This window comes from Mauremys mutica, chromosome 9, assembly GCF_020497125.1.
Source record: "Mauremys mutica isolate MM-2020 ecotype Southern chromosome 9, ASM2049712v1, whole genome shotgun sequence".
NCBI classification, from domain to species: Eukaryota; Metazoa; Chordata; order Testudines; family Geoemydidae; genus Mauremys; species Mauremys mutica.
The window spans coordinates 45,576,082-45,593,749 of record NC_059080.1 but is presented as its reverse complement, the minus strand read 5'-3'; the positions used below and the strand labels follow the sequence as shown (position 1 = coordinate 45,593,749).

The window sequence follows — 17,668 nt, the reverse complement described above, 5'->3', positions numbered from 1 at the left end:
CTGAATGCTCCCTAGCCACTTCTGCTTTCCTCGAGGTTCCAGGCGCCCACGATCCAGCACCACAGAGAATTCACAGCCAGCTGCCCTGACCACGCACGCGTTCAGAGAGAGCTATTTCTGTTACAGAGTATTTTGGGGGTGGGAAAGGGGAAGTCCTGCCTGAACCGTCCAATTCACCAAGTTCAAAGGTTACATGAGGAGCATTAGCACCCTCTAGCCACTCAGAGCAGCAGGTGTGGACTGGTTTTCATTTGCAAGCCCTAAAAGGGAGTTACAAGCAATGAACGTGGAGACAATCATTCAAAGCTCCCCCAGGCTCACTGGAGGATGGTCTTGTGGTTACAGCAGGAGGCTGGTGGCCAGGACTCCTAGATTCAATGCCCAGCCCTGACCCCAACTACTTGTGTGACCTTAAACAAGCCTCTTGTGCCCAGTTTGTTAGAGTTTGCAGTGTAGGCGGAGCTCCTCAGAGGGAGGATGCTAGAGAAGCACAAAGGACTGTGGCTATGATAAACACTTGTTCATTTCAGACCAGCTGGCTCAAGGGACTGCAGGAGGAGGCCAAATCTAGGTCTGTCCTCCTGGATGCCTCTTGCAGCACAGACCATGTACCCCAAGGTAGACAAGGTTCTATTTTCTGGGCTCAGGCCCTGTGGAGATTTGCAAGGCTAGGGGATTCTTCAGCTGATTTCTCTCTGTCTCAGCCCGTTGTGTTCACTGATCTCCATGTGTAATGGGATGTCTACACTTTGTGTGTGGCAGGGGGCAATATGGTGACCATTTGGATGGGAGAGAAAGAACAGTGTGTGCACAAATCTCACACCAAGAGCCAGAGCCCAGGCGGATCATAATGGACATTTTTTAAAGACGTTAAAACGCTGTAAAAGCTCCTTCTCCCACCCGGAGGGCCCTGTAGCTACAGCAGTGAGTTAGACTATTAAAGATTTCTGTTATGCTTAACACAGGAGCATGGGCAGCTGATGGTATCAGCAGAAGCAGACAGACAGGCAGTGCACAAGTACAAGGTGTGTGGCTAATGAGAAAGTAATGTAGAAGCCAGGGAGAGATCATAAGTCACCAGCGTTTTAGTAAGTCACGGCTGCATGCAAGGCTGGTGCAACCTATTAGGCGACCGGGCACTAGCATTTGGGGGGCGGCATTTTCTTCGGCTGGGACCGGATCTTTGGCCGCCCCAGTCGTCGTCTGCATTTAGGCGGAGGGAGCTGGGGCAGGGGGGCGCAGGAAAGGCCGCCTGTAGCAAGTGGGGGGGGGTGGCACACAGGGGAACTCCCCGCCCCAGCTCACCTCTGCTCTGCCTCCTCCCCTGAGCACGCCGCCCCACTCTGCTTCTCTCCCTCCCAGGCTTGCAGTGCCAAACAGCTGATTGGCGCTGCAAGCCTGGGAGGTGGGAGAAGTGGAGTAGCGACAGCGTGCTCGGGGAGGAGGCAGAGCAGAGGTGAGCTGGGGTGGGGAGCTGCCGCACGGCTCCCCGGGCCGGGCGGTGGGGGAGCTGCCATGGGGGAGGCGCCTCAGGGTGGAGGGGGGGTGGGGAGCTACTGCCGGGGAGGTGCCTCAGGGCAGTCGGGGGGGAGCTGCCGCAGGGCTTGGGGAGGGGGCGGAGCAGAGGTGAGCTAGGGTGGGGAGCTGCCACACGGCTCCCCATGCTAGGGGGAGGTGGGGAGCTGCCATGGGGGGGCACCTCAGAGCAGAGGGGGGGGTGGGGAGCTGCCACGGGGGGGGACCTCAGGGCCGGGGGGGGAGCTGCCGCAGGGCTCGGGGAGGGGGGAGGGCGCAAGGTGGAAGTTTCGCCTAGGGCGCGAAACATCCTTGCACCGGTCCTGGTTACATGAGGCAAAGTATTCCAGTGACGTGGGTGTGGATGGGTGCTGACCATAGGGCTATGCGTGTAGTGTCATTGCTGTTGCAGACATGTGTGCCTGCAAACTCTGGGGTGAGTTTGTTATCAATGCACGTGCCTTTGGAGACGCAGTGTAGGGATACTGCACAATCGGTCAGACAGGCCAGCCACAGAGGAACATACACAAGCGTCAGCTCCAAAACCAATCTCTGTGCGTCAGAGACAAGGCAGCCCAATAAAATGAAGACATCGGTACAGGACAGAGTCCTCTGCTCAGCTCCCTACCCCCAAGCACCAGACAGAACTCCACCCAGCACCTCCAGTACTACAGGGGTAGCTCCCACGGGCACTCACAGTTTTGCAGCAGCATCCACATCTGCTTTGCTCCCCTATGTGCCCAGTAGGCAATGGGCACCTTATAGCTGCTCTGGGCAGCTTCCAACTTGCTTCTTCTCAGTTGACTGTTTTCCCCACCCTGCGGCTGTTGGAAGGCAACCTATAGAGGGCGGGATTTGGTCCTGACCACACCCCTCCTTTCACTGAAAGCCATGCCCACTTTTTCTCAAGTGCAAGTGAAAAGCAAGCAAGCTCCATGCTGCCCCTGACAGGAATACAAGGCAGCATCTTTCTGGATGTAACGGACACTGTTTTCAAAAAGTCTGGGTGTAAGATGTGCCTAGTACCCTTGGCAGCAGACTGGGGAGTCAGGACTCCCTGCTCTTCTGTAAATCTCCTGGAGGGATCAGTCCCTGGGAGATGGAGATATCATCCCTACCTAGCTTCTGCGATTCCTCCTTAGGAAAAGCAAGTGGGGTCCCATTGGTCCTGTTAACTTCCTTAAAACACCTGAAGTTTTTAAGATCCTTTTTCCCCCCAAGTAGTTTATGTGTGAGAGAACAAAACCAAACCCACACACCGGAAGGAGCTGATCATATTTGCTGAACAGCTTCCCTGGCCAGCCAGCAAGACAGAACAAAGGGGTGTCTCCTGCTTGGACGCATGGCAGGCCTAGTCCAAGGGCAGCCTGGTGGCTGGGGGAGGGTGCTGAGAGTGTATGCGGTTGGTACAGAAGGGACACACTGAGTGGTAATGAGCGTGTGGCTAATACTCATGCAAGGAGAGCTCACGTTAAGCAAATCTTGATAATCTCTAGCTCTCATGTGGCACTTCCATCAGTAGAGCTCAGAGCACTTTGCAAAGAAGGTCAGGATCAGTAGCCCCATTTACCATTGGGAAAACTGAGGCACAGCCAGGGGAAATGACTTGCCCATGGTTACCCAGCAGGCCAGTGGCAGAACCAGGTCACCTGAGTCCAGTGCTCTACCCACTAGACCACACTGTCTCCAACACAAGTCCCTTTGTGCACAGTAAATGTACATGCACCTAACAGCATCGCAGGCACAGCCTGCTCCACATTCAGTGTCCTGCTCTTGCTGTAACCCTTTGGATTCTCCAGCCACATCCAACAGCAGAGACACACACACACACATACCATTAGCACTGGCACCCACAGCTGGGCCTAGCTGGGGGTTAGGACTCAGCCTGGGCTGCCAGCACGACATTACCAGAATGATGCTATTGTTCCAACCCCAGCGGCCTGGCTATGCCTGACAGTCTGGACAAAGGTGCACAGACAGAACGGGGGAGCTCCAGGCCAAATGCCAGCAGGGCTTCAAGCCAGCAGCATGATGAGATAACTTGCCACAGGGATTGGAAATCACCTTTCCCTGTGAAGTCTGTGTGGGGCCAACGCAACATGAGTAAAGAGGCTCTTGGTCCAGTTCTTTGTCTCCTAACCACCACCTGGTTTGCAGTCAGCACCAGAGAGGCCCAGGGTAGGACAGATCACAGACAGTCCTGTCTCCTTCTCGCCCCACAGAGGGTCCCTCCAGGTTGAGGGGAGGCATGTCAGAAAGGCAGTGAGAGAAGACTGGCCCTGCTCACAGCTTGGGCTGGACCTGCGCTGTGAATGCACTAGGGCTGCACATCTCCTGGGCTAGTAAAATAGACGCTGCAGGCTGAGGGAGAGAGCCCAGGAAGATACTGCAAGAGAAGGGGGATGCAGATCAGGACTCCTGGGTTTATTCCTAGTTCTGCTGTGATTCACCACATAACTTTCAGCAATTTACTTGGATCTCTTTGGGTCTTGATATATCCCTCTGGAAACCAGGGCTACTAATACCAAGCTACTTCCCAAGGGGGAGCAGGTTAAATCAATGTTAGCAGAGCAAGGTGCTGCACAGCATACTTGCAGACTGCTGTTAGACTATCCTGAGCTCACAGTCTGTAACCAAACACCCGCAGGCCACGCAATGTGATGAGCCCAGAGTACCTGCTGCAACGTCAGAGTCTGCACCCAGATCCGCTGCTGAATTCCACAGCCAGCCAAACCAAACCCCCAGATCCAGAGCCCACACAACCCTGGGAGAGCAGCTGGTCATGCAGTGTGGGCTGGGCCTAGTCTCCCTACACCACGCTGGTTAGGGGGTGATCATTCACCGAACTACACACACCAGTACAATCTCTAGTGTGGGCCCAGTGCCCTTACCCAGTAGAGCTAACTCCCCTTCCCTTAGGGGAACAGCAATACCAGTATAAGCACCTTTATACTAGTCTTACTGCATCCACGCCAGGGGTCGGACACGTTAGCTATACCAGTAGGATTAAGGCAGTACAGTTGGTGTAGACAAGGCCTCATTGTTATTCTCAGAGAAATGCCTGCTTGACGTCCTTACTGTCATCTCCAGCTGGGTATTGTGTTGCCCATAGGCCACACCTACCACTGGCGTGCTAGCACACAGGAGTTCAACGGCCTTCAAAACCTAGGCAGGATCCTCGCCCCAGCCTCCGACCTGTAGCGAGTCTGAGCTCCCGTTTACTGACAGAGCTCTTTGGGCTCTGCACAGCACTTTTCATCCCAAACCACAATCTTTGCCAGGGAATGGGGGGGGATCAAAGGAGAGCCCCAGTGCCAGCCCGAGGGCCTGATCCTTGGGAGGATTAGAGAGAGCTGCAGGTACCGACTGTAACTGACATGGGCGCGCAGCACTTCTGGGACTCTGCTTGAAAACCTCTGACCTGTGTTACTTTCAGGGCATGGCCCCTGTACGACCCTGGTGGGGACCTGCAGTGGGCACAGGAGGCGGCCCGATTCTCAGTCAGCAGCTGGCACATGCCAGCAGAGGTTTCGCTGAAAGCACAAGGCATCACCAGCCACTGAACTGGCACTGGCTCAGGGCTCTGCTTGTTCGCCTGCCCTTGTTTCTATAAATACTTCTCTCTTCCGGATCGTGTCTTCGATCTGCTGTCTGAACACGGGGGCGGTGAGTACACACCGCCTCACCACATCCCTCAGGGAGGGAGTGTTTACCTGCCTGCGCCTGCACAGCAGCTTTCACTCCTCACACACATCTCCCCCTCCTCCTGGCAGCGCAGACGCCGGGGCACGATGCTTGCAGGACGCGTGCTGCTCTTGCTCCGGCACTCTGAGGTGTGCGCTCCACGAGGAGACCAGCACAACCCCCCAGGGTTCAGGATGTCTCCCCTTTCACCCCGCTGGGCCCCCTCAAAAACCCCTCCCGCTTGGCTTAGAGAGGAGCCCTACAACCATTCCCACTTCCTTCCCTTCCCCCACACACCAGCACTGCATGGCAGGGCAGGGGGAGGCTGTGTACTGAGGTCAGGGCAGAGGCCCGAATCAGAGGGCATTCCAGGGGGTACATGTGATTGAATCACTCCTGCCTATGGTATGTCTACACGAGAGCACCTATGCTGGCACAGCTACCTCAGCGCAGCCCTTGAGTGCAGATGCAGGCCATCCAGCAGAAGGAGCTTTTCGGTTGGTGTAGGAAACCACTCCCCCAAGCAGCATTAGACCTCCCTGACCCCGTTGATGTAGCTGCGTCTACACTGAGGTTTAGGTCAACACAACTAGGTCAGGCGGGGGCTGGGTTTTCATACCCCGACCAACATGGCTATGCTAATACAACTTGCAAGTGTAGACCCAGGCTAAGGGTCTGATCCTGCCATTGTCTCCAGTGGCAGCAGGGGCAGGCACTAAGAATGACCTTCCTTACCAGCATCCTCATTCCTGCACTACCCCACAGACTGCCTTCCTTCCTGCCACCGCTATGGGTAACATAAGAATAACAAGCACTTCATTTCCAGCTTTCATCCTACCAGATTCCAAAGCACTATATGCCATCACCCTTTGGAATGCAGCCACCTCTGGGGTGGAAGGCAGCAGCTGTGGAGCAGCACATAGCAGTGCTGCATAGCAGGCAGCGTCAGGAGGTGAAGAGGAACACTGTACCCAATTCAAGCTGCAGGGAGGACTCTAAGGACTCAGAATGCCATTGTCAAACCAGGTGTGGTGTTATTGACATATACTATGACCGTATAGATCATTGTTGCAACCACTGTTATATATTTGCAGCAAATATTGTACAAAGGGTTATTGTGTGAGGTGTCTATGAAAAGGTTATGATTTGCTGGTTATGATTATGCTATCTGTATGTGTGTACCATTTTTGTAGTTGAAGTTATGAATATTGGCTATGTACTTGTATCTCAATGTGTTTGATTCTAAATAGCATTAGTGAAGCATTTGGTCAGCTTCTTGAGAAAGCAGCAAAGAGTCTTGTGGCACCTTATAGACTAACAGACATTTGGGAGCATGAGCTTTTGTGGGTGAATACCCACTTCGTCGGATGCATGTATTCACCCACAAGCTCATGCTCCCAAACGTCTGTCTATAAGGTGCCACAAGACTCTTTGCTGCTTTTACAGATCCAGACTAACACGGCTACCCCTCTGATTCTTGAGAAAGGAAGTTGAAAATTAAGTGCCCAATCAAGAATTTTAACTAACAATGGACCTTGGGAGACTCCAATCCACATAAGACGTCTTCCTGGGAACGTTCAAGATAGCACGTGTGCAATGGCTGCCACCTGCAAACTGAGTCATGCATGGACATGAGACTTGCCCATGTAACTCCAGACTCCACCTTGCTGCTGTGATTTTCCACAGTAAGAACAAAAGGGGTCCTTCCACAGGCAGAGAATATAAAAGGCCCTGAAAACCCCTCCATTTTGTCTTCAATCCTGCTTCTGACCTCTGGAGGAATTTTGCTACAAACTGAAGCTCTGAACAAAGGACTGAATGACCCAGCCCAGCTGTGGATGTACTCCAGAGACTTAGAATAAACTGCAGGTACAAATTATCGCTGCTACAAGCCTGAACCAAGAACTTTGCCATTACTGTATGTAATTGATTCTATTTAACCAATTCTAGCTCTCATTTATATCTTTTTCCCTTTATGAATAAACCTTTCAATTTTAGATTCTAAAGGATTGGCAACAGCGAGATTTGTGGGTAAAATCTGATTTGTATATTGACCTGGGTCTGGGGCTTGGTCCTTTGGGATCAGGACAATCTTTTTTATTTTACTGGGGTATTGGTTTTCATAACCATTCATCCCCAGGATGAGTGGCATTGGTGGTGATACTGGGAAACTGGAGTGTCTAAGGGAATTGCTTGTATGGCTTATGGTTAGCCAGTGGGATAAAACCAAAGTCCTCTCTGTTTGGCTGATTTGGTGTGCCTTAGAAGTGGAGAAACTCCAGCCTTGGGCTGTTACTGCCCTGCTCTAAGCAATTTGTCCTGAATTGATACTCTCAGATGTGTCCCACCAAGGGCAGCATCGTTACACCAGATTGGCCAGTCCCACACCCCTCGACTTGAGAAAGGGCACTGGGGATCTCTAGGGATCACAAGCAGTCAGAGCATCAGGTTTAGTTCTGATCTGAAAGCCAACACCTCAGTCTGTACATGCCAGGCAAGAGCTCACTGGTAAAAGAGCCAGCAGCTGACTATGCCCGACCCCCCCCCCCCTTCTGCCCTCTCCTAGCACACCGGTGCCTCTCCTGGGATCCCTGGATAAACACGTCCCCTGATGGGATAAGGAGACCTACTGGGTAGCCTCTCTGTCTTTCCCCACCCATGTTTTGTCTGTGTGACTGTGACAGAGTGACCAGATAGCAAGTGTGAAAAATCGGGAGAGGGGGTTGGTGGTAATAAGTGCCTATATAAGAAAAAGCCTCAAAAATCAGGACTATCCCTATAAAATCACCCTAAATTGTGAGCTCTTTGGGAAAGGACTGTCTTCCTAGGTGGAGAGGGCCTGTGCTCTGCTGGGACCTCTAGGCGCTGCCGAAAGAGTAGCAGCAGGAACTTGGTTTTAATCAAACTCTGCCACTTTAATCATTCCTCTGGCCCAGCCAAGTGAGTGGATGATTTAGGCCTGATTAGCAGATCTGGAAACATTGGCCCTTGCTCTGTTCATCTGCTGCTAATAGCACTGGAACACAGAACCCATTGATTTGAAAAAAGGTGACATTATTTATTGTTCAGTATTCACTGTCCCAGCAAGAGACACCTGCAAAGCACAACACCCCTTGGAGCTAAGATCGAAGTGTAGTGTCTGTTCTTATCAGTTTAATATCTGATATGTCCTTTATTTGAGGACTGTATATTAACTTGATTTTTGAATTTTTATTTTTTTTTATTTTTGAAATAGGAGCTTGCTCTGTCCACCCCATGCATTGACCTGGTATTGCAGTGTCTCCAGGAATGGTAAAATCTCACCGTGGGCACTCTGCACCGGAGACCTGGGATCACCCAGTGCATCAGGCTGGGAGGACAGTGAGGAGGTGCAAAAGGCAAGAGCCATGCTGGGAGAAAATAGAAGACACAGGCAGAGACTGGCCTGCATTACCCTGGGAGAAGGGGAGGGGGTGAACGGAGACCCAGACTCAGTGGGAAGCAGAGGCCCTACTGATGGGAATCTGCAGATCTCTGCTGACTTTAGTGGGATGGCCCTGATTTACCCCAGCTGAGAATCAGGCTCCATGTATGAAGGGACAATAATGGGGCCCCAAAATAGACCCTAAAATGTTCAAACAGCAGCTACCGGGTTGGGGGGTTGTGACTATTAGGCCTGTTTATTATATTGCAGCAGAGCCTAAAGGCCAGTCAAGACTGGGGCCCCAGAATGCTAGGCGCTGCGGATCCAAACAGCCCAGGCAGAGCCAGGCTGGGGGAGGGGAGAATACCCCAGCCAAGTGACCCATGCCAGAGGGTTTGGGTTGTTTAGTCAGGAGGGGAGCAGCTCCATGGGAAGGGAAGGAGAGAGGGGCACAGGACCAAGCAGGAAGTGGAGTGCAGCTGAGGTGAAGAGACTGAGGGAGAAGGAGGGGGAAATTGGACATCAGATTGGCCACTGTAGCCTTGCTGCTCCTGAAGCCCAGCTAGACCTCAGCACCCTGTAGACCAGGTCTGGCTCTCCTTTCACTCCCAGGGCTTTCCCTGAGCCGACCCCACACTTTTCCAGAGTGACCCGGTTCACCCCCAGAGGAGGAGCAGGCTCAATAGCCATGAGGGGGCACCTTTCCAAGCTTCTCTTTTGTGCTCCACAGCGCGCATGTGAGAGCCCTCCAGCTCTCAGCCGGCAATAAAGTAGGACAGCGCGTGAACCTCAGAACGAAACTATCTGGTGGCCGATCACAGGCCACCACCTTCGAGTCATTCATAACAGTCAGTCAACAACACAGAGGTGTGATATGATCAGAGAGGAATAGCTAAAAATAGCCTCAGGCGCTCGGCCTTTCAGCACTGCACTGCCTAGCCTCGTGTGGCTGTGCTCTGTGGGGCACGGGCGGGGTTAGCCAAGCCCAGGGCTCTGCAGGATGGGCTCCCAGCCAAACCATGGGGTTAGCACTGGGTGTTCACCACAGTCAGAGCCCATTCCTAGGGCTGCTATCCCCTGCCCAGCTGCAATGGGGGCAGATTTCATGAGCCAAACAGGACCTTGCTGGTTCAGAACTCTCCCAGTCCCCAGGAGTGGGCACAGGTGTTTGCAGGCCGTGTGGTGGGTGATTCCCATGTGCCCTAGCATGGTGCTGGCTCCTGGAGCTGCCGTCTCTCGGATGAGATGTCAAAGCAAGGGCCTGGCTAACACAAATGCCAGCATTCGGGGGTGGGGGTGTCAAATCTGCCGATTCATTGATGGAAACATTTCACAGAGCCCTGCCTGGCTTCCAGCCACACCCACCCAGGTTCACAGCTCCTTGGGGCCCAGGCTCACAGGATCTGCAGCCCCAGGGCAGCGCACCAGCTGGACGGCCCTGGGCCAGGGCTTCGTTCCACATCTGAACAAAACCTCAGGTCAATATAGCGACATCCTCTGTGAGATGGAACAATGTCCCCTGCCCGAGCCTCACCCCCATTCCGTCCCCGCCCCGCACAGGGCTGTCCTGAGGGCGTAGCACCAAATGTATCCTCTTAGCTTCCTCTAACGATGGTGCTGCCTAGCCCTTCTTTCTGAATGGCCTTGGCACACTGATCTGCAGTGCAACCCTTTACTCCTGGCCTCCAGGCCCCCTCAGACCCAACCTGGGCAAAGCTGCCTTTCTGACTGGCACTCGCTTTGGGAAGGGGATGTGGGGTCCTGGAACAATGTAATAGCATCAGTATTACATCCCAAACGCAGGCAGTTATCAATGTGGACTCCTAGCACAAACCTGTGGCAGCCACCACAGAGCCAAGAAGAAAAACTGCCAATTGTCATTTGTGGGAGCACCCAGCAGCCCCTTTGCGCTGGGCACTGCACATTCACATCAGGACAGACAGCCCCTGCTCGGAAGAGCTTACAGTTTAAACAGACGGAGCGGGGAGAAAGGAAGAATTACCATCTCCATTTTATAGACAGGAACTCCTCAGAAAAGGAAGGGTGAGTCCTTTAGAGAGGGAGGTAGTTCAGTGGTCAAGGAACTAGCATGGGACTTAGGAGACTAGCATTCAATTCCCTGCTCCACCCCAGACTCCCTGGATGATAGGTACAAATCATGTGGGCTCTCTGTGCCTCAATTTCCCCTCTGTGAAATCGCAATAATAGCACTGCCCTCCCTCGGAGGGGTGGGTGGAGGATACAAACATTCAAGATTATGAGGCACACAGCTACCACGGTAAAGTAGGGTCATATAAGTGGCACAGAGAGATTAAATGACTTGCCCAAGGTCATGAAGGAAGTCTGTGGTAGAGCTGATTACTGAAACTGCTGAGTACCAGCCAGGGCCTTCACTGCAAACCCATCCTCCTCTGCACACCAAATCGAGTTTTTCCACAGAAGTATGCTTTTTCTTGTTGATCCTTCAAGGGGATTTTGCCTTTCTTAGCCACACACTTATTTTGTTGACAGCACTAATCTCAGTGTGACTCACCTTCTGAATTGTGATATTAGTTAATCAATATAACTTCAGAAAGATCTGTGTCCCTCTTCCAGTCAAGAGATCCTCTGTATTTTCTAATTCCTTACTGGCAACTGACAGTCGAAATATTAGTTGTATTTAAGTTATATTTCAGTTCTACTCTTCCCTCATTAATTGTGCATATAAAGATATATCAATACAACGCTATCCCTCTCTCCTTCCCCCACCCCCAAAAAATCCCAGGGAATCAGTCACCAAAAAACATCATTAGAAAGTGGTTCAGGCTGCAAATGTCAATCATTGGCATCTGCGATCACCCAGGAAATTGATTATAATCAAGGGATGCAGCCATACAATCTTGCTTTACTTTTTCTATGTGAGTTACACCTCCCCATGCAGCTGTGCTTAGCTCCCTTTGTAGAATCTGACCCAAAACTCATCACAATCAAGAGAGAGACTCCCAGTGACTTCAGTGACCTTTGGATCAGGCCTATGATTGGCATAAATACATGTAAATAGAAGTACAACAGATTACCAGCAGATTGCACTATGAGCTATGGAGTATCCTGTCATCAGCTCAGCTCTCACCTTCACTTCATCAGCAATGCCAGCCTCAGACACCCACTTCTCTACAAGCCCTTTGCACTCTCCCCTCACTGCCCCCAACACATGGTGGGAGCTTCCCTCTAGACTCGTAATGCCTCCACCTTGGCCTCCTCCAGGTCACCCTCAGAACTCACCTCTGCACACAAATGTCTACCCCCAGATGGCTGCGAGGCAAGCACCAGATCTGAGCACTGCTCCTGACTGGGTAAGAAGCGAGCCCTGGCCAGCTCCCCAGCTCAACCCACTTGTGTGCCTCAGCCATGCGGTCTGTCCCATCTGCTAGACAGCAAGCTCTTTGGGGCAGAGGTAGCCATTTACTTTCTATTTACACAGCACCATGGGCCTCCTAGGCACTGCTGCAACATACTTGTAAACATACATGAGAGGTCTGCTTCCAGTGCACTCCAGCCCAAACCCAGAGCATATGACTGTTAATTGAACAGTACAGCTCAGTGCATCAACCAGCAAGGTCTGCTTTGCATAAATGTAACACACCTGTCACAACTTCCACTCGGTTACACTGATGTAAATCCAGAGTCATCCTATTGAGACCACTGGAGTTACTCCAGCTTTACATCAAGGTTATGAAGGTGAGAATCCACCTCCTTTATTCAGCACATTCTAGAAGGGCCAAAAGACAAGATTTTCCCTTTTTACCATAAAAGAAACATCTTACTACTCAATCAACATAGCAGAAGACACACAAGGCTGTAGCATGTACCAACAGAGCCCGCGAGTAAACTGGTTTTGAAATCTTTATGGAGGGTTATTTCTAGCTTATGTCTCCAGCACTACCCTACTCTTTCAGGAGACAGGAAGGGGAAGAGTTTAGAGTGGGTGGAGGTTGTTAGTTGCATAGGGAGTGAGTAAGTGAAGCAGTGATATATGGTGTGTGAATGAAGCAGCTGCATCCTCTTACTGATCATTTTCACACTCTCAGATTTTGGAGGTTTTTTGAGGGAGGAATTATGGCAAAAGCATAGAGAATCCATTATCTGGGCTTCAAGGGGACCCAGGCATTTGCAATCAGAGCTATTTCCAAACAATGTTTTTTTAAACTGGTCCAAGGAAATAAGTTTTCCTACAATGCAGAATTAGCTTGTGGAACTCACATCCACAAGATGTAATTGAGCTCAAGAGCTTAGAGTGGGTTCAAAAGAGTCTTGGATAATTATAGGGATACCCAAAGAATCCAGAGTTAGAGTAATAAGGATTTAAAAAACTAGTGCTTTGGAAGGACATAATCCCCCATGTCTCGGAGCACAAGCTCCAGTCTCTAGTGGAAGTTCTCCCATAATTGCCTCCTGCAAGGCATTTTGCATCTTCCTCTGCAACAGCTGAACCTGGCCACTAGCCACCAAAGACAAGACACTGGATGAGCTGGCTCATTGTTCTGATCTAGTCTGGCAGTTCTTCACATGTGTTTTATACACCCAGCAACACAGGTCTACGCGGATGCACGCATGCAGTGCTGGTGAACTGCCCAGCTATTTACAGCCAGAGAGAGCTGTGCTTGCATAATGGAAAATGTGAGTGGAGAGAGGGCAGCGTGTTTGCAAACCTCACACACATCCGGCTGGTAGAAACGGGGCTATCTTTATCCCCCCCACACAAGCCTGCAAACCCTGAGTAACCAGAAAGCTAGACTGGAAGGAGCACGACAGACTGACTTCCCCCCAATAGCCACAGGGATGAGAGCTTTCTCTGGAGACAGCACCCAAAGGCAGATGGATGGGTGACCCCCATAGGCCAACTGTGATAAAGTGTGTGGGGGGGGTATCTCCCTTTGATGGACACCCAGCCAGCCAATTATCTGTAAAATCCCTCTTGGTAGCTGTTCTTTACTTGCTTCACCTGTAAAGGGTTAAAAAGTCCCCCAGGTAAAGAAAAAAATGTGGGCACCTGACCAAAAGAGCCCATCAGAAGGTAGAACTTTTTAAAATTGGGAAAGAAACTTTGCCTTTGTTTGTTGTTCTCTGGGCTGGAGGGACAGAGCAGCCATGCTATAAGCAGCTAAGCCAGGTATGATTATAAATCATCAGATCATGCTTAGAAATACTTATCTGAACTCCAAATGTGTAAGTAGATCAGAATGTTTAACTAGATGCAATTAGGGTTATTTCTTATTGGCTTGTGGACTCCTCTGTGCTAACCCCACATGCTTTTGTTTGCTTGTAACCTTTAAGTCAGGGATGGGCAAACATTTTGGCCTGTGGGCCACATTGGAGTTCCAAAACTGTATGGAGGGCCGGGTAGGGAAGGCTATGCCTCCCCAAACAGCCTGGCCCCTGCCCCCTATCCGACCCCTCTCACTTCCCCTCCCCTGACTGCCCCCCCCTCAGAACTCCCGACCCATCCAACCCCTCCCCCTGCTCCTTGTCCCCTGACCATTCCTCCGGGACCCCCCACATCCAACCTCCCCTGCTCTCTGTCCCCTGCCCCCTATTCACACCCCTGCCCCCTGACAGGCCCCCTGGGACTCCCATGCCTATTAACCACCCCCTGCTCCCTGTCCCCTGACTGCCCCCCGGGACTCCCTGCCCTTATCCAACCCCCACCCCCCCCCCGCTCCCTTAGAATGCCACTCAGAGCACCAGGACTGGCAGCCGCGCCACCCGGCCAGAGCCAGGCATGCAGGCAGGCGGCTCTCTCAACCCTGCTGCCCAGAGCACTGGCGGCACAGCGAGCTGAGGCTACGGGGAGTGGGGGACAACCAGGGAGGGGCTGGGGGTTAGCCTTCCCGGCCGGGATCTCAAGGGCTGGATGTGGCCCCCGGGCTATAGTTTGCCCACCTCTGCTTTAAGCTGAACGCCCAAGAAAGCTATTTTGGGTGCTTGATTTTTGGAATTGCTCTTTTAAAATCTAGCAAAAGCCTAAGTTCCAGGTGTATTTTCTTTCTTTTAAACATGCCGGAGAGCGTTCCTTCAGAGTAGGTGACCACGTCAGGGTCCTAAAAGTGCTCCAGGCCAATAAGATGGAAGCATTGTGGGAGGGGCCATTTATGGTCCAAGAGCACCTGGAAGCTGTTAATTATCTCATAGCATTCCCAAACCCTACCCTAAAACTTAAAGTATACCATGTCAATTCTCTAAAGCCCTTTTATTCCCGAGAAATCAAGGTTCTCCAGTTTACAGCCCAGGAGAGAGATGACGGTGAATGGTCTGAAGGAGTCTACTATGACAGAAAAAGCAACAGTGGCGTGGAAGAGGTAAGACTTTCCAAGATCCTTGGGCATAAGCAGCAACAGCAAATCCAGGAGCTCTGCACCAGCTTCGCATCAATGTTTTCAGCCACCCCAGGATGGACAGAACAGGCGTACCACTCCATTGACACAGGTGATGCTTGCCCAATTAGAATGGCTCCTCAGGCCAAAACTACAATAGAAAGGGAGATCAAGGACATGTTACAGATGGGTGTAATCTGCCCCTCTGAGAGTACATGGGCCTCTCCAGTGGTTCTGGTTCCCAAACAAGATGGGGAAATCTGCTTTTGTGTGGACTATCATAAGCTAAATGCTGTAACTCGCCCACAAAACTATCCAATGCCACACACAGATCAGCTATTGGAGAAACTGGGACATGCCCAGTTCATCTCCACCTTAGACTTAACTAAGGGGTACTGGCAAGTGCCGCTAGATGACCCAGCCAAGAAAAGGTCAGCCTTCATAACCCATGTAGGGCTGTATTAATTTAATGTGCTCCTTTTTGAACTGTGAAATGCATCCGCCACCTTCCAGAGACTGGTAGATGACCTTCTGGCTGGATTTGGGGAATTTGCAGTCGCCTACCTCGCTGATGTGGCTATATTCTCAGATTCATGGGCAGAACACCTCCAAGCTGTCTTCCAGCGTATAAGGGAGGCAGGATTAACCGTTAAAGCCAAAAAGTGTCAAATAGGCCTAAACAGGGTAACATACCTTGGACACCAGGTGGGTCAAGGTACTATCAACCCCCTACAGGCTAAGCTAAATGCTATCAAAAATTGGCCTGTCCCTAAGGTCCAGGAAGCAGGTCCAATCCTTCTTGGGCTTGGCCAGGTATTACCAATGATTTGTACCAAAGTGCAGCCAAATTGCCACCCCAGTGACAAACCTAACCAGGAAAAAATAACCAAATGCAGTTCAGTGGACTGATAAGTGTGAAAAAGCCTTTAACCAGCTTAAGGCAGCCCTTATGTCTGACCCTGTACTGAGGGCCCCAAACTTCAACCAGCCATTTGTCGTAACCACAGATGCGTCCGAGCATGGCGTGGGAGCAGTTTTAATGCAGCAAGGACCAAATAAACAATTCCGTCCTGTTGTGTTTCTCAGCAAAAAACTTTCTGAGAGGGAAAGCCACTGGTCAGTCTCAGAAAAACAATGTTACACTATTGTATATGCTCCGGAGAAGCTACACCCATACATTTGGGGACGGCAGTTCCACCTGCAGACTGACCATGATGCACTGAAGTGGCTTCACACAGTCAAAGAGACTAACAAAAAACTTCTTCATGGAGTTTAGCTCTACAAGACTTTGATTTTAAATTACAACACATTTCAGGAGCCTCTAACAAAGTGGCTGATGCACTCTCCCAGGAAGGTTTCCCAGAATCAGCCAGGTAAAAATGTCCGTGTATTCTACATCATTATAGTCCTTGAAACGTAAAAAGTACGGTTTAGTTCTTCATGTAATTATTAGTAAAATTAGAGGTGCATGTTATCTTATTAACTCTGTTTCCTAAACCTCCAGGAAGAAACCCCAGCCAGTGTGGACCCGACCTGAACCAGGCTGGCCAGCACTGTCTGTGATTTGGGGAGCGTGTGATAAATAAAGAGGAGAGATAGCTCCCTTTGATGGACACCCAGCCAGCCAGTTAGCTGTAAAATCCCTCTTGGTAGCTGTTCTTTACTTGCTTACCTGTAAAGGGTTAAAAAATCCCCCAGGTAAAGGGGGGGGGGGGAAAGTGGGCATCTGACCAAAAGAGCCAATGGGAAGGTAGAACTTTTTAAAATTGGGAAAGAAACTTTTCTTATTGCCTTGTGGACTCCTCTTTGCTAACCTCAGATGCTATTGTTTGCTTGTAACCTTTAAGCTGAATGCCCAAGAAAGCTATTTTGGGTGCTTGATTTTTGGAATTGCTCTTTTAAAATCTAGCAAAAGCCTAAGTTCCAGAGGTATTTTCTTTCTTTTTGCTTTTAATAAAATTTACCTTTTTTAAGAACAGAATCAGATTTTTGGTGTCATGAGAGGTTTGTGCATGTTGTTTCACCAGCTGGTAGCCACAGCTAATTTCCTTTGTTTTCTTTCTCAGCTCTTGCCCGGAGGGGGGGAGTGAAAGGGTTTGAGGGTACCCCACATGAGGAATTCCCAAGTGCTCCTTCCTGGATTCAAAGGGGTTTTTTTTTTTGTTTTTGTTTTTTTGCATTTGGGTGATGGCAGTGTTTACCAAGCCAAGGTCAGAGAGAAGCTGTAACCTTGGGAGTTTAATACAAGCCTGGGGTGGCCAGTATTAATTTTTAAAATCCTTGCAGGCCCCACTTCTGCACTCAAAGACACAGAGTTGGGATTCAGCCTTGACACCAACTGACCCCAAGGGCCCAGCTGGGTTTTATTTCCAGTTTGGAGGTGATGAAGGGAACAGAACGGCCCTGACATCCAAGTCTGAGTTGGTCTGACTGGGCTTGTGCCAGGTGAGCTGACAAGGAGCTGGGAGGGTATAGGACAGCGTGCCCCGTTGCCAAGCTGCTAGCTCAGCCACCAGGTTGCAATGACTCCCACTATTGAGTCACAGCAGGCATGGAAATCTGGTGCCTGTCCACCCTCTCCACAGCTCGCCAGGCACTGGCTAGTGCAGACCCTCACTGCCTGGGGCAGTCTCAGACACCACCAACCCCAGGCTGGATTTTATGCCCATCTGAAAAGCATTCAGAGTACAGTACTGTGCCATGCTGCTGTCATGCT

General features: G+C 50.9%; 1 protein-coding gene and 1 non-coding gene across 7 annotated transcripts in view; one reads left to right on the top strand and one right to left on the bottom strand.

The window, feature by feature from the left end:
• LOC123377601 (diacylglycerol kinase delta-like) overlaps nt 1-17,668 on the bottom strand; it is a 191,104-nt gene that overhangs the window by 133,776 nt on the left and 39,660 nt on the right. Inside the window, exon 1 of one of the 6 annotated variants that reach the window (XM_045030696.1) lies at nt 11,712-12,041. The exons of 4 other annotated variants lie outside the window; for them this stretch is intronic. The gene's annotated coding sequence lies outside the window, so the exon portion shown is untranslated. Of the gene's footprint in view, nt 1-2,212; nt 2,257-11,711; nt 12,042-17,668 lie in introns of those variants that run through there. One more of the 6 variants, XM_045030697.1, reaches the window with a different exon arrangement.
• LOC123378116 lies at nt 8,305-8,501 on the top strand. Its single transcript, XR_006582462.1, has one exon. It is a non-coding gene; the product is annotated as a U2 spliceosomal RNA (small nuclear RNA).